Source organism: Canis lupus, chromosome 30 (assembly GCF_011100685.1).
Source record: "Canis lupus familiaris isolate Mischka breed German Shepherd chromosome 30, alternate assembly UU_Cfam_GSD_1.0, whole genome shotgun sequence".
NCBI lineage: Eukaryota > Metazoa > Chordata > Mammalia > Carnivora > Canidae > Canis > Canis lupus.
The window spans coordinates 9010839-9031204 of record NC_049251.1 but is presented as its reverse complement, the minus strand read 5'-3'; the positions used below and the strand labels follow the sequence as shown (position 1 = coordinate 9031204).

General features: G+C 36.3%; 1 protein-coding gene across 9 annotated transcripts in view; it reads right to left on the bottom strand.

Annotated features, from left to right (window-relative positions):
• Positions 1-20366, bottom strand: part of MGA (MAX dimerization protein MGA) — a 172703-nt gene that overhangs the window by 69127 nt on the left and 83210 nt on the right. The window lies entirely within an intron of this gene.

The window sequence follows — 20366 nt, the reverse complement described above, 5'->3', positions numbered from 1 at the left end:
TTTATCAACATCACACTTTTTTACACTTTCCATCAATTTCTCATAAAATAAGAAGTAAAGTTTTAACATGTAACCTTATCACTAAATCAAAAGCAAAATGTAACACTTATTTTAATGGTATTTTTCAAATAAACTCAATTTTGAAAGTCAGTTGACACTAACCCAAAATCAAACTCTAGAACTAAAGAACATATCAATTAACCACTGACAAATAAAAAGCAAACAAATGTCCACTACAATTAAGAATTGCAATAAACATCAGGAAAGAACTTTCAAACTGCCTAAACTGTTTTAATTGAGATAAAATTCATACAACATAAAACCTAACTGGCTGTCTCAGCTCGTAGGGCATGTAACTCTTTATCTTGGGGTTGTAAATTCAAGCGCCCCATGTTGGGTACAGAAATTACTTAAAAATAAAATCTTAAAAAAACATAAAACATAACATTTTAACAATTTAAAAATGTACAAACCCATACATTTTTAGTATATTCACAATGTTGTTGCCAGGTGATTTTAAACAAAAATTCAATGTCATTAGTCCACCATTAAGTCTTCCAAAATAAGAGGGTATGGTAGTTGAAGACAAGTACATTTAACCCAAGTCGGTATTTATAATTCATCTTTAAAAAATCTTTTTAGCTTCTCCCTCCTCCCAATTAACCACTGAATGCATATAAATTTTAACAATGTAACTTGTCATGTGAGAACTACTAACACACACACACACACACACACACACAAGAACTACTAACACAATTATAGTCACTTGTCTTGAAAAATTTTTTCATTAATCTCAAATACACACAAAGCAACCCTTACAATGTAGTTACTCACTTCTTGCACAACTTAAGATCTTGACCTTACTCAAAAAATCCTGTCAAAGGAGGACTTCCACTTCTAGTTAGAATGTGAAAGATCAAGAAAACAATCCATTCTGTCAAAGACAATTAGAAAACACTAGGTAAAATAAAACCCTTTCCTTCTTTAAACACACTGAAGACCTCTAGTCACAAATCCAAATTAACTGAATTCTAGAGGGACCTGACTTCTGTAGCTGGCCCACAGATTAAAACTTCTTTAAACCATGAGTACCATTTATATTACCTGAAGCATAGTGCACATGGGGGGTGGAAGAGCAGTGAAAGACAAAGAATCTTTAGTGGGACACAGAGAAATCAATCAAACTTTTAATGCCTGAGTGTAAGACTAAAACGTAAAGAAGCCCAAACAGAAAACTAGTCCCGCTCCCCAATTACCCTCCGGAGCACTTCTGCAGAGTAAGCAGCAGTGATGCAGGAAGTTAGCCTGAAAACCAAGAACCTGTAGTCAGTCTCCCAGCACTTAGATTCCAAATTCCTGTTGCAGTGGAGTCCAATCCCACCCCTCAACACATCTGAACACATCTGAAACCTGAAGCAAGCTAAAATTAAAGTAAATCACCTAAACTGAAGGATACCAAAACAAAACAAAACAAAAAACAAATAAACAAACAAACAAAAAAAAAAAAACCGGTGTGTGTGTCAGAAATCTGTGGGACACCACACCAAATGATCCTACATAGTAGTAATTGTGCTCCCTAATAAAAGGCATAAGAAAGAAAGAACATTTGGAGAGAAAAATTAACAAAAATATCCCCAAAAGTCAAAGATTTTAACCCACAAATCCAAGAAGCTCAGCCAATACACAGAATAAATACAATAAAAGTCATACAGGCACGTAAAGGTCAGGTGGCTGAAAATTAATAATCACGAGAAAAGTCTTAGAAACATCAGAGGAAAAAATACATACTACAGTAGAGAAACAATAAGAACAGACTGACTACCACTGGAAACAATGTAAGCCAGAAAACAATGGAATGATAGTATTCAAAGAGTATTACATTGAAAGAGTCAACTGAATGTTCAGATAAACCAAAGGCTTTGAAGATAGACACTTTCAGACAACTGAGAGAATTGAGACTGCCTAAGAAATACTAGCTCCTAAAATCAGAAACAGGTAAGAATTTAGTTAACTCTCACTCACAACTTAGACTCGATTGTACTAGAGGTTCCACAAGGGTGATCAGGAAAGGAAAAGAAATAAAAAACATCCAGAATGAAAAGGATAAAGTAAAATTCTCTATCCATAGATGATATGATCTTGTATATAGAAAATCCTAAGGAAATCACCAAAATCCTACTGGAACTAATAAACGGGTTTAGCAAGAGTATCCAAGATCAATACACATGCAAAAATGTTATTTCTACAAAAGAGAAGTATCAAAAATGAAAGGAAAAAAAAACTCCATTTCCATTTACAACAGCATCAATACGAATAAAATACTTAGGAACAAACTGAACCAAAGAAAGAAGCGGAAGACTTGTACACAGAAAACTACAAAACATCATTGAAAGAAATTAAAAACAACCTAAATAAAAAATACATTTATGTACTATAAGAGTTAATACTGGTAGAACAGCAATACTCCCCGAAGGTGATCCATAGATTCAACACAACCCCTATCAAAATCCCACTGGGACTTTTGTAAAAAATTCACAAGGGGACCTTACATTACTTATGAAAATTCAAGGATCTCAAAATAACCCCAAAAAATCTTGAAAAATAGGAATGAAGTTCTCTAAAACTCTTTTTTCCTAATTTCAAAACTTACTACAAAGCTACAGTCATAACAGTGTGTTCATATTGGCATATGGCCAATATGAGACCAGATGAACATAATTGGGAGTCTAGTAATAAATACCCACATTTCTATCAAATGGTCTTCAACTGCCAACAGTATGAAAACAATTCAGTGGGGAAGAATGGGCTTACATTATTCATAACAACTAAAAAGTGTAAATAACTTTATTGTCTATCAACTAATCAATAAATACATAAAATGTGCAATATCCAAAGAAGATTATTTTTCAGCAATGAAAGAAACAAAGTACAGATACACACTACAAAATGGATGAACCTTGAGAAAGTTATGCTAAAAGACAACACATATTATATATAAATCCACTTATATCAATGTCCGAAACAGACATTTCCATAGACAAAAAGGAGATTTATGGTTGTATACTGATGGGGTGGGGCTGAGGAGGGGATGCAGAAAAATGGGAAATGACTAACAGAGGGCAAAGGGTTTCTTTTTGGGGTGATGAAAAAGTATTAAAAAAAAAAAAAAACATCTGTGGTCATGGCTGCATAATTCTATACGTATACAAAAAAATCAGGGATCCCTGGGTGGCGCAGCGGTTTAGCGCCTGCCTTTGGCCCAGGGCGCGATCCTGGAGACCCAGGATCAAATCCCATGTCGGGCTCCCGGTACATGGAGCCTGCTTCTCCTTCTGCCTATGTCTCTGCCCACCCCCCCTCTCTCTGTGACTATCATAAATAAATTAAAAAAAAAAATCACTAAAATATACAATTTAATGGGTGAATTTTGGGATCCCTGGGTGGCGCAGCGGTTTGGCGCCTGCCCTTGGCCCAGGGCGCGATCCTGGAGACCCGGGATCGAATCCCACATCGGGCTCCCGGTGCATGGAGCCTGCTTCTCCCTCTGCCTGTGTCTCTGCCTCTCTCTCTCTCTGTATGACTATCATAAATAAATAAATAAATAAATAAATAAATAAATAAATAAATAAATAAATAAATAAATAAAGTTAATGGGTGAATTTTAGGGGCACCTGGGTGGCTCTGTCAGTTAAGTGTCTGATTCTTTTTTGTTTTTTTAAGATTTTATTTATTTATTCATGAGACACAGAGAGAGAGGTAGAGACACACAGGCAGAGAGGGGAGAAGCAGGCTCCATACAGGAAGCTCGATGTGGGACCCAGTTGCAGGACCCCAGGATCATGACTTAAGCCGAAGGCAGACCCTCAACCATTAAGCCACCCAGGTGTCCCTAAGTGTCTGATTCTTGATATCAGCTCAGGTCTTGATTTCATGGTCATGAGTTCAAGCCTAGCACTGGGCTCCACATGTGGAGCCTACTTAAAAAAAATAAGAATAAAAACAAATTAAAAAAAAAATAAAAGGGGGCAGCCCAGGTGGCTCAGTGGTTTAGCGCGGCCTTTGGTCCATGGCCTGATCCTGGAGACCCGGAATCGAGTCCCACATCGGGCTCCCTGCGTGGAGCCTGCTTCTCCCTCTGCCTGTGTGTGTCTCTGCCTCTCTGCCTCTCTCTCTCTCATGAATAAATGAATAAATCTTTTTAAAAAAATGAAAATAAAAGGGTAAATTTTATGGTGATGAATTAATCTCAATTTTTAGAAAGTTAATAAAAATATACTAAAAGAAGTTCTTCGAATGGACAGGAAATGAACCAACATGAAAACGGATCCAGGAATTAATGAAAAATAAATATGTGAGCATTTATAACACTTTCACTTTTTCTTAGATTTAATTGACTACTGTTTAAAGCAAGTAAAATAATAATGTTTGGGGAATTTTTTTTTAAGATTTTCTTTAATTATTCATGAGAGAGAGAAGAGAGAGGCAGAGACAGAGAGAGAGAAGCAGGCTCCCCGCAAGGAGCCAGATGCAGGACTGGATCATGCCCTGAGCCACAGGCAGACACTCAACCGCTGAGCCACCCAGGCATCCCTGTTTGGGGAATTTATAACATATGTACAAAACATGACTTATAAGAGCCATCCTTATAATTAGCTGTGTGTACATGTTCTGTTACAATTAATTGAATTCTACTTTATATATTAAAGATACACATTATTATCTTTACAACACTGCAATGGACTGAACTGTGTCCTTTCCAAATTCTTATGTTTAAGTTCTAACTGCAATGTGACTGTTCATGGAGAAGGAATCTTGAAGACATAATTAAGGTTAAATGAGGTCATAAAGGTAGGGGGTCTCTCCCCACTCTACATGAGGACACAGCTCAGAAGCATCTGTCTTTAAGCCAGTATGAGAGCTTTCAACAGAAACAGAACCCTGCCAAAACCATTACCTTAGACTTTCCAGCCTCCAGAATTAAGAAAATTCATTTTCATTGTTTAAGCCACCATCTATGGTATTTTCTTACAGTAACTTAAGCAGATTAATAAAACCACTTTTAAAAAAAAGAGGCATTGGGATCCCTGGGTGGCGCAGCGGTTTGGCGCCTGCCTTTGACCCAGGGCGTGATCCTGGAGACTCGGGATTGAATCCCACATCGGGCTCCCGGTGCATGGAGCCTGCTTCTCCCTCTGCCTGTGTCTCTGCCTCCCTCTCTCTCTCTCTGTGTGACTATCATAAATAAATAATTTAAAAAAAAAAAAAAAGAGGCATTGCCTAAAGTGCAATAGATAAAATGTGCAATATAAAACACTCAATCCAAATGAAAACAGGAAGTATAACGAAAAACACAGAAGAAAAGCAGAAAATACCAAGGTGCGAGGCTTAAAAAACTAGCCCTATCAATGTTAATATTAAATGTAAATGAAAAAAAAATAAAAAAATAAAAAAATAAATGTAAATGAACAAAATAATCCAAATAAAAGTCAAGAGATTTTAACACTGAACAAAGAAAAAGTTCCAACCAAACCCAGTTTAAACACACACAAGTTTAAATCCAAGAACAGAACAGATTTAAAGTGAAAAAAGGGGAAAAAGATAAAACCCTCTAAACAGAAAATTTAAAAAAAAGCCAAGATGGCTCAATAACACCAAAGTAGAAATTAAAGTATAAGTACCCAAAAAATAAATAAATAAATAAATAAATAAATAAATAAATAATAAATAAATAAATAAAAAACATAAGTACCATCCAAGATAAAAAGGGAACTTATAAAAATTTTTATGAACTCAATTCATCAAAGACAACAATCCTAAAAATATACCTTACCATATAGCTTCAAGATACTCAAAAGAAAATTTCATAGTACTATAATAATAAAACAGACAAGAGATCATAGATAGACAAATTGAGAAAGATGTGAACAATACTATCGTACTTACCTAAGACTACAGAACACTACATCCAGTAACTATATAACAAATACATTTTCAAGTGTACATTTAGTATTAATCAAAACTGACCATATGCTAGACAATAAAGCAAAGTCATGATAAATTTCTATTTCAGAGGTACCTGGGTGGCTCAGTCCATTAAGCATCTGCCTTCAGCTTGGGTCATGATCCCAGGGTTCTGGGATTGAGCTCCACATCCCTGCTGAACAGGGAGGGAGCCTTTCTCCCTCTCCCTCCGCTGTTTCCCCTGCCTGTGCTCCCTAGCTCTCTCTCCCTCTCCTTCTCTTTCTCTGTCAAATAAATAAATAAAATATTTAAAAAATCAAATATTTCTGGGCAGCCCAGGTGGCTCAGCGGTTTAGCGCTGCCTTTGGGCCCAGGGCGTGATCCTGGAGACCCGGGATCGAGTCCCACGTTGGGCTCCCTGCATGGAGCCTGCTTCTCCCTCTGCCTGTGTGTGTGTGTCTCTCTCTCTCTCTGACTCTCATGAATAAATAAAATCTTTTTTAAAAAAATCAAAAATTTCTATTTCAAAAGTTTTAAGTCACATCTTCTCTAACAATAGAATCAAGCTACAAATCAGGAACAAGTATCAGTACAACATATCAAAATTTAAAAAAAACAAACAGCATATCAAAATTTGTAGAAGACACCTAAACCAATACTCAGAGGAAACTTTATAGCTTTAAATAAAAGATCTAAAATCAATTATCTTAGTTAGGGGTTGATAAAGTTTTTGTTAAATGCTAAATGGTAAAATTTTTAGGCTTTGAGATCCATATAGCCTCTATTACAACTATTCAATTCTGCCACTATACCATAAAAGAAGAACAATACATAAACAAATGAGCATAACTTTTCCAGCAAATGGACAACGTAATCTGAATTCTATATAATTTTCACATGTGACAAAATAGTACTCTTCTTCTACTCTTTTTCCCTATTGAAAAATATAAAAATCATTCTTAAGTCTTCAGGCCATAAAAAACAAATGGGAAGCTAGATATGGTCCACAGGTCTTAACTGCCAATCCCTGTTCTAAAATAGGTAAATTAAACCAGAAGTAAACCGAAAGAAGAAAATAAAGATGAGAGGGGGGGAAAAACAACAATGAAACTGAAAACAGAGAAACTGAATTGTGATTTGAAACCTGCCAACAGGAATCCCTGGGTGGCTCAGTGGTTTAGCGCCTGCCTTTGACCCAGAGCGTGATCCTGGAATCCCAGGATCCAGTCCCACATCGGGCTCCCTGCATGGAGCCTGCTTCTCCCTCTGCCTGTGTCTCTGCCTCTCTCTGTCTCTCATAAATAAATAAAATCCTTAAAAAAAAAAAAAAAAGAAAAGAAAAGGAAAGGAAAAAGAAACCTGCCAACAAAGAAAACTCCAAGTCTTCCTCGATGAAGTCTATCAAACACAAAATGAAAAAAATAATATTGCACAAAAAAACAGAAAAATGCAGGAGAATGCAAAAGTTTACAACTTGTTTTGTGAAAAAAACAGAATCAACATATGATATGTTTCTGATAGAAACCAACATATCAGAAATAAAACTCTCAAGTATCCATCTGAATTGAGGTCTAAAAACCCTCAACAAAATACTAGCAAACTGAATCTGACAATATTAAGAAGGATGTTACTACGAACCAGTAATATTTATCCCACAAATGCAAAGCTGGTATAATATTTCCAGCCCTTAAGATAATTTTGTTCACAGACAACATAATTGTGTATGTAGAAATTCCAAAAGAATTACAAACTAGGGCAGCCCGGGTGGCTCGGCGGTTTAGCCCTGCCTTCGGCCCAGGGCGTGATCCTAGAGACCCAGGATCTAGTCCCACGTCTGGCTCCTGGAGACCCAGTATCGAGTCCTGCATCTGGCTCCTTGCATGGAGCCTGCTTCTCCCTCTGCCTGTCTCTGCCTCTCTCTCTCTCTCTCTCTGATAAATAAACAAAATTAAAAAAAAAAAAAAAAAAAGAATTACAAACTAGTACGTGAATTCAGCAAGGTAGTAAGATACAAAATCAATTGTATTTCTAAATACAATCAAAAGTTGAAGGATTGGGCAGCCCTGGTGGCACAGAGGTTTAGCGCTGCCTGCAACCCAGGGTGTGATCCGGGATCGAGTCCCACATCGGGCTCCCTGCATGGAGCCTGCTTCTCCCTCTGCCTGTGTCTCTGCCTCTGTCTCTCATGAATAAACAAATAAAATCTTTAAAAAAAAAAAAAAGTTGAAGGATTACACGACTGGATTCCAAGATTTATTATATCTAATGTCCTCAAAACCAAATGGTATTGGCAAAAGAATAAACAAATGGAACAAAACTTAGTCCAAAAGTAGAATCACCTGTATATACAGTCACCTGATTTTCCAAAACATGATACATTTTAAAGGCTCTTAAAAGGATCTTTATAGGATCCCTGGGTGGCGCAGCGGTTTAGCACCTGCCTTTGGCCCAGGGCGCGATCCTGGAGACCCGGGATCAAATCCCACGTCCGGCTCCCGGTGCATGGGGCCTGCTTCTCCCTCTGCCTATGTCTCTGCCTCTCTCTCTCTCTCGCTCTCTCTCCTTCTCTGTGTGTGACTATCATAAATTTAAAAAAATTTTTTTTTAATTTAAAAAAAGGATCTTTACAGTAATCTTTTCAAATAAATGATTGTAGCCATTAGATATCTGCATGGAAAAATATATGAGTTTTGACCCTCATTCTCACACCATACACAAAAACTAAGACAAGATGGATTACAGACTTAAATACAAAAGCTAAAACAACTCCAACTTCCCCCTTTCAAAAACTTCACTTAACTGGTAAAAAAAAAAAAAAAAATAACTTCATATGGTTTTTTTTAAGATTTTATTTATTTATTTGACAGAGAGAAAGAACCAAGGAGCACAAGTGAGAGGAATAGCAGAGGGAGATGGAGAAGCAGACCCTCCACTGAGTGGAGAGCCACACATGGGGCTCGAACCCAGGATCCCGAGATCATGACCTGAGCCAAAGGCAGATGCTTAACTGACTGCGCCACCCAGGTGCCCCTCTTTATGTTTTTTTTTTTAAGTTTTTTTTTAATAAGTTACATAACAAAAAAATTTGCCCCCCATTTTTTATCTCCTTCACCTATTTTGCCCATCCTCCCTACCAACCTCTCTCACCCCCACAACCACAAGTTTGTTCTCTGTATTTAAAGCCTGGGTTTTTTGTTTTTCTTTTTTACTTTACTCAATTGTTTTCTTTCATAAATTCCAATTAGGAGTGAAACAATATGGTATTTGTCTTTCTGATTTCACTTAGCATTATATCCTTTAGATCCATCCATGTTGTTGTAAATGGTAAGATTTCATTTTTTACGGCTGAATATTCCACTGTATATATTTATACCTTATTCATCCATTCACCTACGAATGGGCACTCGAGTTGTTTCCATATCTTAGCTATCGTAAATAATGCAGCAATAAACCTAAGGGTGGCACATACCTTTTGAATTAGAATTTTCATGTTCTTTGGGTAAATATCCAGTAGGGGAATTACTGGATATAATTCTATTTTTAATTTTTTTAAGAACTCCACACTGTTTTCCATATTGACTGCACCAGGCTACATTCATCAACAATGCTGAGGTTCCTTTTTCTCCACATTCTCACCAACATTTATTTCTTGGACCACATTTCTTACACCATACACAAAAGTAAACTCAAAATAAATTAAAGACCTAAAGGTGAGACCTAAAACCACAAAATTCCTATAAGAAAACATAGGCAGTTATCTCTTTATATTAGCCATAGAAACATCTTTCTAGGTATGTCTTCTTTGGTAAGAGAAACAGAAGCAAAATTAAACTACTACTTGGAGTACACCAAAATAAAGAGCTTTTGCAGAGCAAAGGAAATCATCAACAAAATAAAAAGACAACCTACTGAATAGGAGAAGATATGTGCAAACAGTATGTCCCACTGGGGGTTAATCCAAAATATGTAAAAGACTTAACAATTCAACACCAAAAAAAAAAAAATAATCCAAATAAAAATGGGCAGAAGATATGACTATTTTCCCAAAGAAGACCTACAGATGCCCAATAGACATATAAAAAGATGTTCAGTATCACTTATCAGAGAAATGCAAATCAAAACCATAATGATACTTCACACCTGTCAGAATAGCTAAAATCAAAAACAAGAAATAAAACGCACTCGTTTTGACAACTCAAGGATTTCCAATAAATCTAGTTTTGCAATCCAGTTTCCTTCATCTGTTTTTAAAAGGTTAACAAGACAAGTTCTTTCTCCTCTCTTTATTATGTCAGTTTTTATATTAAGTTCATATAGAAATGCCATTCTATATCAAGTAATTGAGGATTCACATTTAATGAAGTTCTCTCATTATATTCACATTTCAAGACATTAACTTCTGAAATATAGAAAAAATCCGTATCTTCTTTTCATTTAACCTCACAACCTGAATTTATTTTCAGTATCTGAGAACTTCATAAAGGTAGATCTTGGCGGCTACTGCAACATTTGCTTTCACATTTTCCTGAAGAATTAAATTTGCTCAGTTAGAGAGGTTCTCAGAAAATATCTCCCCTTATTTTCCCCAAAAAACTTTATGCATAATACATGAAAATTTGTCTTGGCAGGAAGATTTTGCAAACAACCCTGAAGTTTCATACATCTAAGAAGTCTGTATCCAAATAAATGAGGTGAAAGATTACTTAAGAAATCAAGCAAAACCAACGATTTGTTACATTTAAAGAAAAGGATTCCTTTTTTGTTTAGTATATAATTAATGCAACAAATAAATATGACCTATCAGTCGCTCTGAAACACATTTTAAAAACTTTAAGGGCAGCCTGGGTGGGTCAGCAGTTGAGCATCTGCCTTCGGCCCAGGTTGTGACCCTGAGGTCCCGGGATCGAGTCCCACATCGGGCTCCCTGCATGGAGCCTGCTTCTCTCTGCCTGTGTCTCTCTCTGCCTCTCTGTGTCTCTCATGAATAAATAAAATATTAAAAAGAAAAAAGAAAAAAGAAAAAATATACTAAGTTTTGGCAAAGATGTTGAGCAACCTCAATTTTTATTCACTGAAGACTAGGTTAATAAAACCCTGTGAGAACTTATGCTAATGCTAAACATATAGGGATACCTTGTTGGCTCAGTTGGTTAAGTGTCTGCCTTTGATTCAGGTCATGACACAGGGTCCTGAGATGGAACCCCCCAGTCAGAATCCCTGCTCAGTGTGGAGTCTATTTCTCTCTCTGCCTCTGTCCCCAACTCCGCCTCACTCATGCTTGCGTGCACTCTCTCACTTTCTCTCTCAAATAAAGAAAATCTTTTTTAAAAAGAAAACATATGTATATCATATGATTAAACAATTCCATTTCCAGTATATGCTCCAAAGAAATGCACTCATATGTACACCAAAACCAGAATATTCATAACTGCTCTATTTAAAATGGTCAATGCAATAATTATAATGGAAACTATCCAAATGCCCATTAACATTAAAATGACTAAAATGTGGTAATCTGAAAAGTGGAATATTGCAAAGCAATGAGAATAAAACAATCTACAACAATATGCAGCAACATAGAAGACTCTCACAAACAAATGTAAAGCTAAAAATGGTACTCTGTTATTCCTTTTACATTAAAGCAGGCAAAAAAAAAGCAGGCAAAATATCTGTAATGTTAGAAGATAATGATCATCTTGTTAGGCAGGAAGGAAGGAAAACAACTGAAAGAAGTCTTTAGAGGGGCTCCTGGTATGCAGATATATTTTTTGTAATATTAATGCTGGTGATATGATTACGTTCCATTTATGAATATTCATCTAGGTGTTCTGTATGTATATATCACATTTCAATTTAGTAAGTCACACAATAATAAAGAGAAAATGAGAGAATGATTAGAGAAATGATAAAAAGTGTTAAATTTGGTGGCACTATGCAAGAGAGACTAAAAAGAGAAAAATAACAGATAACTTAGGAATAATTGATAAGAATCTGAACAAGAGTGATTATAAAAATAAGAATACAAATCTCAAATACTGCAGAAGAACCAGTAAGACATGGCAGAGTAGAACAAAAGAGAAAAACAAAATTTTTAGTCTCAAAATAAACTATAATAGTCTGATGTAACTAAATAATGGAGCTGGATAAAAGTTCTAAAAATGAAAAAAAAAGTTCTAAAAGTGGAGCCCTTTGAAAGTTACCACTATAAGATGGTTAGAATCACAAGGAAAAATGCACTAAAAATTATGGTATAAAGAATTAAAAAGCAGAATAATTTTTTAAAATACTCACCGTGAAGGCTGAAAAGATAATGTTCTAAGGAGCAAAGGATAAGGATAGCATTATCTAAAGAGAAATGAAAGATTTTGCTCACTAAATACTGTCAGAATACCGATAACAAGACATAAACAGGCTGATCAATCTGTTAAGTGGATCACACACATGATGTTTAAGAGAGTAAGTACAGTAATGTGACCAGGAAAGGTAGACTGCAAGGGATATTGAGAAAGAAATAAGTGAGGAACTCCAGGCAACAGGTGGAGATTACTCAATCAACAACACTGGCCACAAATAAAAGGGAGGGGAGGGTAAATTATAATGGAAAAAGATGGGATCCCTGGGTGGCACAGCGGTTTAGCGCCTGCCTTTGGCCTAGGGCGCGATCCTGGAGACCCGGGATCGAGTCCCACGACAGGCTCTCGGTGCATGGAGCCTGCTTCTCCCCTCTGCCTATGTCTCTGCCCCTCTCTCTCTCTCTCTCTCTGTGACTATCATAAATAAATTAAAAAAAATTTTTTAATGTTTATAATGGAAAAAGACGACTAAGAAAAAACTTTGTCATGTCTTTAAAAAAAAGAAAGAAAAGAAAAAAAGAAATGGTAGGAAGTAGGAGAAACTAAAGATCCTGGAAAGAGAATAATGTAAAAGCATCATCCCTCAATAAGACACTCTAATTTCCAAAAGGTAAAATAGTATCCCCTAAAACTACACTTAACTATATTATAGCCTTAGACAGAAACATATCAAATGACAAGTTAAAGATACCGCTAATTATTCAAGGTAGTAAAAAAAAAAAAAATAAAATGAATGTTCATAAATGGTATTTCTAACATTCCAGAAGTTTCATTTCACTGACGCCATTCAGGTTTTCGTTAAATTACACAAATTCAGGTATTTATTAACTATGTGTGGAATTATCATTCTAGGATTGAAGAATCAGTAGCAAGTAAAACAAGATCCTTACTCCAATAAAGCTTAAAAGCTAGTGGGAAAATCAGAGTACATACTAGCCAAATGAGAGGATAGTTGATGAATGTTATAAAAACCCTGAAAGACCAAAACAGAGACATTCACTAAAAATAAAATGATGGATTTAAAGAAGTGGGGCGGGGGGGCAATGACCTGAATGATGAGAGGTTACAAACAGTATAATATGCAAAAACACTTAAGGCATTTAAAGCTAAGGGAATATGAAAAGAAAATGGGTGAACTGAGGTGGCTGATATATAACACACTCAGAAAGTATAGTACAAGATTAAGTCCAAAGAGATAAGGCAAGGAGACTTTTAAGTATAATAGTAAGCCACTGAAGGTTTTTAAAAAGAGAAGGACATAATCTAATTCACACTTTTCAAAGAACATTCAGTCTGCTCAGTAGAGTATGGATTGTAGGAAGAAAAAAGAGAAACAACCAGGAAACCAGTTAGATGGTATGCAGTAAGGATGGTGTTATGGACTACCACGTTAGCAAAAGAGAGAATACAGACGTCAGTATGCTCATATACTATGGGTGGAGATGTAAGTGGTTTTAAACTTCTGCAATCTAATTTGGTAATCAAATTTTAAAACCTGTATACCCTTTGATCCAGGCAGTACCATTCCTATGAATTGATCCTTGTATTTGGGAAAGTGTCCAAGAATATGTGCATGAGAAATTTTACTGCTCTATTATTTATTATGGCTGAACAACTGAAATAATCTCAAGGTCCATCAAGAGGCCTGATTAAATTCATTTTATGGGTACCAATGTGGCCCTTTGAAAACACCTAACATAGGCATTTGAGATTAAGAAAAGATTCTATACCACAGAACACTATCTTGCAAAACCATTTTCATATATGTCTAATTTTGATACTTGTGACTTAATCTTTTCTTTCCTATTAAGTCTGAGTGGTTCTTCTCTATAATAACATTCTCACTTGCATTCTGGTGTGCCTTTTTGGGAAAAAAATATAGGTGCCAGTGATTCCAGGTACACTCATGTCAGTGTACAATTAACCAAACATAAAAATAACTAAGAACTATGCCACCTATGGAAAAGTTGGAGAATCTGAGTGTTTAGGTTGGAATTATGAAGATAATATCATTCAGGCAGGAATTATTCTGGTTGGGGCCTAGAAAAGTATCTGAAAACTGAAGGTGGTCAGTGCGTTTAGTTAATGCCTAAATAAAGAAGAGAACTCTTGAACAGATGTACGTAATTTTTTGTTCAAATGTTTAAAGGACACTCATGTAAAAGGGATATGGACTGACTCTGCCCTCTACAACTACAATTACAAAAAAAAAAAGTGGGGGCAAACTTACAAAAGAGGGAGCACAAAGATAAAAAGATACAAATGTCAACTTGCCCAAAATAAGGAGTCATCCAATAATGAAATTAGCTGCCTCAAAAATTTGTGAAACCAAAACAGATAAAAACAAAAAAGACTATGTAGACAAAGATGTGGAAGTAACAGGAACTGTACCTGTACACTGTTGATATAAGTATAAATTGGTACAATCGTTTTGAAAAACATGGCACTATCTACTAAAACTAAAGTACAGCAATTCTATGCCCCAGCCATTCTTCTAGATGTGTAACAAAGACATCAGTGTACATGTCCACCTAGTCATTTTCAAGAATATCCATAGTAGCTTTATTACTAAGAGTTAAAAACAGACACAATCTAAAGGTCCATCAACAGAATAATACTGGATGTGTGGAGGGAGGCAAAAATAATATAGAGATTTCCTTTAAAAAAAAAAAGACTTTATTTATTTATTCATGAGAGACACAGAGAGAGAGAGAGAGGCAGAGACACAAAGCAGGAGAAGCAGGCTCCAAGCAAAGGAGCCTGATGTGGGACTCAATCCCGGTCTCCAGGATCACACCCTGGGCTGAAGGTGGCGCTAAACCACTAAGCCACCCGGGCTGCCCAATATAGAGATTTCCAATTTGAATGACTATAATAGCTAATACCAAAGAAAAGATCTTAAGATGAATAAAATTAGCTGGAGTTGGCAATTACAATGCACACTGTAGATAAATTGCAGGAGCCAGGTTGATCTAAAGGTGTGAAGCTAAGAACTCTAATCTAAGCTAAACATATATTATTAGTTATTATTAACTTCCAAAATAGTATTACATAGAAACAGAAAACAAAGTCAAGGATAAGATCCTAAAAACAAACACACACACACACACACACACACACACACACACACACAGATCCTAAAAACAGAATACCTGGAATTTCCATTATTTAATAAATGGCTGAATATATTAAGAGGAACCAATGAAGATGGTTGGGGGAAAAAGGAAATATCAGAAGTTAGGAGAATCAGGTGAATGGTATAAAGAATCAGGCAAATGATATAGAGTTAAACTAGTAGGAAACGGTCAAAAAATAGCATATGTAACAAAACCTGGATAATGGTCAGTAAATTCTCTAATAAAGAACCCAATGGGGGGGTGGAGGGCACCTGAGTTGCTCAGTGAATTAGGCATCTGCCTTCAGCTCAGACTGTGATCCCAGGGTCCTGGGATCAAGCCCCAAGTCAGACTCCCTACTCAGTGGGGAGTCTGCTTCTCCCTCTGCCCCGTGTCCCCTGCTCATGCTCTCTCAAATAAATAAAATATTAAAAAAAAAAAAAGAACAGCAACTCACTGAAGATACTAACTGAAACAAAACAGAATGATAGAGAGTAATCATATTTCAGTGGATTCAGAAGAGAGACAAGGAATAAAAATACGTATGTATAATTTTTAAAAATTTTTTTAAGTTTTTTTTTTTTTTTTTTTTTTAAGATTTTACTTATTTATTCATGAGAGAGGCAGAGACATAGTCAGAGGGAGAAGAAGCGGGCTCCCTGTGGGGAGCCCAATGTAGGACTCGATCTGGGACTCCGGGATCATGACCTGAGCCAAAGGCAGATGCTCAACCACTGAGCCACCCAGGCGTCCCTAAAAAAAACTTTAAAATCAACAAATTGAACACTGGCAAACTTTTCTTCAAAGAGGCAGACAGTAAATATTTAAGCCTTTGCAGGCCTCATAGAGTCCCTCCTTACATACTGTCATGTACATACAACACAGGCAATAGGCCAGATTTAGCCAACACCTGCTTAAAAATAATCTGAGCTCCCAAAACAAGTATTTGGAGATAAAATTTGCATATAGCTAAATATTTTCACAACTGAAAATAATGCTGTATCTTGGAGCATGCGCTTCAAGTTTTTCTTTTTTCTTTCAGTGACAGGCATTTATGTATTTGTAAATCTGAACCATTTTCTTGATCCATTAAGTTCAAAAGCTCAACCATGTAACACCAAAAAACTGCTGTCTATAACAAAGAAATACACCTGACCCTTTCAGCTAACAAACCCCTCCTCACCCTGGCTTCCAAGATAATTTTAAAAATAACTTATCTGGGGTGCCTGGGTGGCTCAGTCAGTTAAAGCATCAGACAACACACTCTTGATTTCAGCTCAGGTTATGATCCCAGGCTCTTGGATTGAACCCCAAGCAAGGGGCCAACCCCCACCCCCCCATCAGCAGGGAGTCAGCTTGAGGATTATTTCCCTCTTCCTCTGTCCCTCTCCCACACACTCCAGCTCCCAAGTGCACAGGACTTCTCTCCCTGTCTAAAATAAATAAATAAATCTTTTCAAAAAATAAACATAATAAAAATAAATTATCCATTATCTAAAGATAGATTAAACTCCTTTTGGATAATAAGCTTAAAGGTACTGGTAGTGAACTGTTCAAATTTTTAATCGTGCTGGGTAATTAAGATGGTTAGAACTGATTGGAAAATCAGATAGTGAATAGATGGCATTCACTAGCTGCAACTATAAAAATACACCACAGTTAATAAGCAAAAACTTTACAGTATTCAGAACTTTCCCTCTTGATGGAAAAAAAAAAATTGCTTGAGTAGCACTCACTCCAAAACAACCCTTAGAAAAAGCAAAGCACTAATTTATCCATAAACAAGTCGAGAGGGGAACTCATGTGCATGGGGATTCCAAACTCAAAGAATAGTAACTGTTAATGGGATACAAATAAAACGAGAAAGAAAAGGACAAACACTACGCTGGGTTTTATTTCTGCCGTACTTGTGTTCTAACATTCCAAATAAGGCAAGTTTCTGATTTCTAGTTCCACACGTAAGAAGCTTGGAAGTTGCCACTATGTCCTATACAAATAAAATGCTAAACAGACTGAAAAATCAACTCTTCTTGGATCTGTAAGAGAGGTGAAGACACCGTGCAAACTACTGAGAGAGACCAGTCAATCAATAAAGGGGGTCATGGCTTTAAAGGAGCAGAGGCTAACAAGTAAAAACCACCTCAGGAACCATTGCCAGGGTAGAAAAACCTGAATTATAACTGACAGATTGCTAGAGGCTCAACGTGATTAATTCTGAAAGTTAAAAACTCCAGTTGAACCCAATCACTGAAGTGCTCCCTACACTTTTGAGTTTTACTCACCAGGAGTTAGACCAAGTTATCACAGTAAATACTTCTCATAAAAAAAACAAAAAACAAAAAACAAAACAAAAAAAAACCCACACACGTTGCAGGGCAGGGGGAAGCACTCTTCCTAACAAGAGGCCTGACCTCTAGAGAAAGTATTTAAGCAAAGCTTAACCTGCTAGAGTTTTACCAGAGCCTAAATGACCTGAGCAAAGAGAAATACCCAAAAGCTGTTACTTTAAAAGATCAATAAAATCAATAAGCCTCTAGTGGCAGCTGGCTGGCTCAGTAGGTAGAGCATGTGACTCCTGATCGCAGGGTTGTGGGTTCAAGTCCCAAACTGGGTGGAAAGATTACTTAAAAATATCATCTTTAAAAAAAAAAAAAAATCAGTAAGCCTCTAGCCAAGCTTAAAAAAAAAAAAAAAAAGAGGGCGCAAATTAATCAGAACTATATAGAGGTGCTAGGTGGCTCATTCGGTCAAGTGTCCAACTCTTGGTTTTGGCTCAGATCATGATCTCAAGGTCCTGAGATGGAGCCCCACATGGGGTTTGTGATCAGTGCAGTCTGCTTATCCCACTCCATCTCCCTCTGCTAGTGCACATGTGCATGCACACACATTCTCTCAAATAAAGAAAATCTTAAAAAAAAAAAAGCCTATAATCAGAACAGAACTATATCTACTAAAGAAATTCAATCAATAACTAGTAACCTTCCAAATTAGAAAGCACCAGGCCCAGACAGGTTCACCGGTCAATTTTCCCAAACATTCAAGCAAGCAATTATATCAATTCACTACAATCTCTCTCAGAAAATATAAGAGAATAACTTTCTAACTCATTCTATAAAGCCTGCATTAACCTAATACCAAAACCAAAGATGTAAGAAAATGACAAGACCATCATCTCTCATGAACAAAGATGCAAAAATCTAAAACACAATAGCAAATTGAATCCAACAATGTATAAAAAGAATTAAGAAAAAAATAATTAAAAAAAAGAAAAAATAATAAATAAATAAAAGAATTAAGACACCTTGAGCAAATGGGATTTATCCCACGTATCCAAGGCTGCTTCAACATTTGAAAATCAATTAATGTAATCCATCATATCACCAAACTTAAGAGGGGGAAAAAAAATTCAAAAGACCAGATCAATAAGATTGAGAAAAAGATTCTGACAAAATCCACCACCTACTTGCAATAAAAACTCAGTAAACTGGGGCAACCTGAGTGGCTCAGAGGTTGAGCATCTGCTTTGGCTCGGGATGGATTGAGTCCTGCATCTGCTTCTCCCTCTGCCTGGGTTTCTGCCTATTCTCTCATGAATAAATAAAATCTTTTTTAAAAGTTTAAAAACTCAGTAATCTAAGAATAGAAAGGAATTTCCTCAACTTGATTGAGAATATCTACAAAACACTTAAAGCTAACATCATACTAAATGGTGAGAAAATACCAACTTTCCCAAGAAGATCAGGAACAAGGTTCCTCTTATACTCCCATTCAACATCATACCAGAAATCCTAGTTAATACAGTAGAACAAGAGAAGGAAATAAAGGGCATACAGATTGGTTGGGGGCAAAGAAATAAAACTTGTTTTGTTCACAAAGAACACGATCATCTAGGGAGAAAATCCAAAAGGTTGACAAAAAACTTCTGGAACTAGTAAGATATTTAAGCAAGGTTAAAGAAAACAAGCTTAATATACAAAAGTCAATCCCTTATATATACCATCAATGAACACATGGATTTGAAGTTAAAAAGAATGTGAAATTAAAAACACAATACTAGGGATCCCTGGGTGGCGCAGCGGTTTGGCGCCTGCCTTTGGCCCAGGGCGCGATCCTGGAGACCCGGGATCGAATCCCACATCGGGCTCCCGGTGCACGGAGCCTGCTTCTCCCTCTGCCTGTGTCTCTGCCTCTCTCTCTCTCTCTCTCTGTGACTATCATGAATAAATAAATAAAATCTTTAAAAAAAAAAAAAAACAACACAGTACTATGTACATTATCACAAAAAAAAATGAAATGCCTAAGTATAAATCTAACAAAATATGTACAAGATTGGGGCACCTGGCTGACTTAGTAGAGCATGGAGACTCTTGATCTCAGGGCCATGCATCAAGCCCCGCACTGGGCCCAGAGCTCACCAAATTTAAAAATAAATAAAAAATAAAAACAGCCACAAAAATAAAGAAATTAAAGAGCTAAATAAAGATGTGGTTTGGGTGTGTATACACATATACACACGATGGAGTATTAGCCATAAAAAGAATGGTATCTTGCCACTTACAATGACATGGATGAAACTAGAGTGTATTAACCTAAGTGGAATAAGCCAGTCAGTGACAAATACCGCAGGATTTTACTTATACGTGGAATTTAAGTAACAAAACTGATTAACACAGGGGAAGGAAAAATAAGATTAAAAACAAAGAGGGAGGCAAACCATAAGAGACTCTAAACTATAGAAAACAAATAGTTGCTGGACGAGAGGTGGGTGGAGGGATGGGGCAATTGGGTGACAGGCATTAAGGAAGTAATGAGTGTAATTACACTGGATGTAATGAGCATTGGGTTTTATATGCAACTGATGAACCACTAAATTCTACCCCAAAAATAATACACTATAGGTTAAGTAGCTTGAATTTGAATAAAGCCAAAAAAT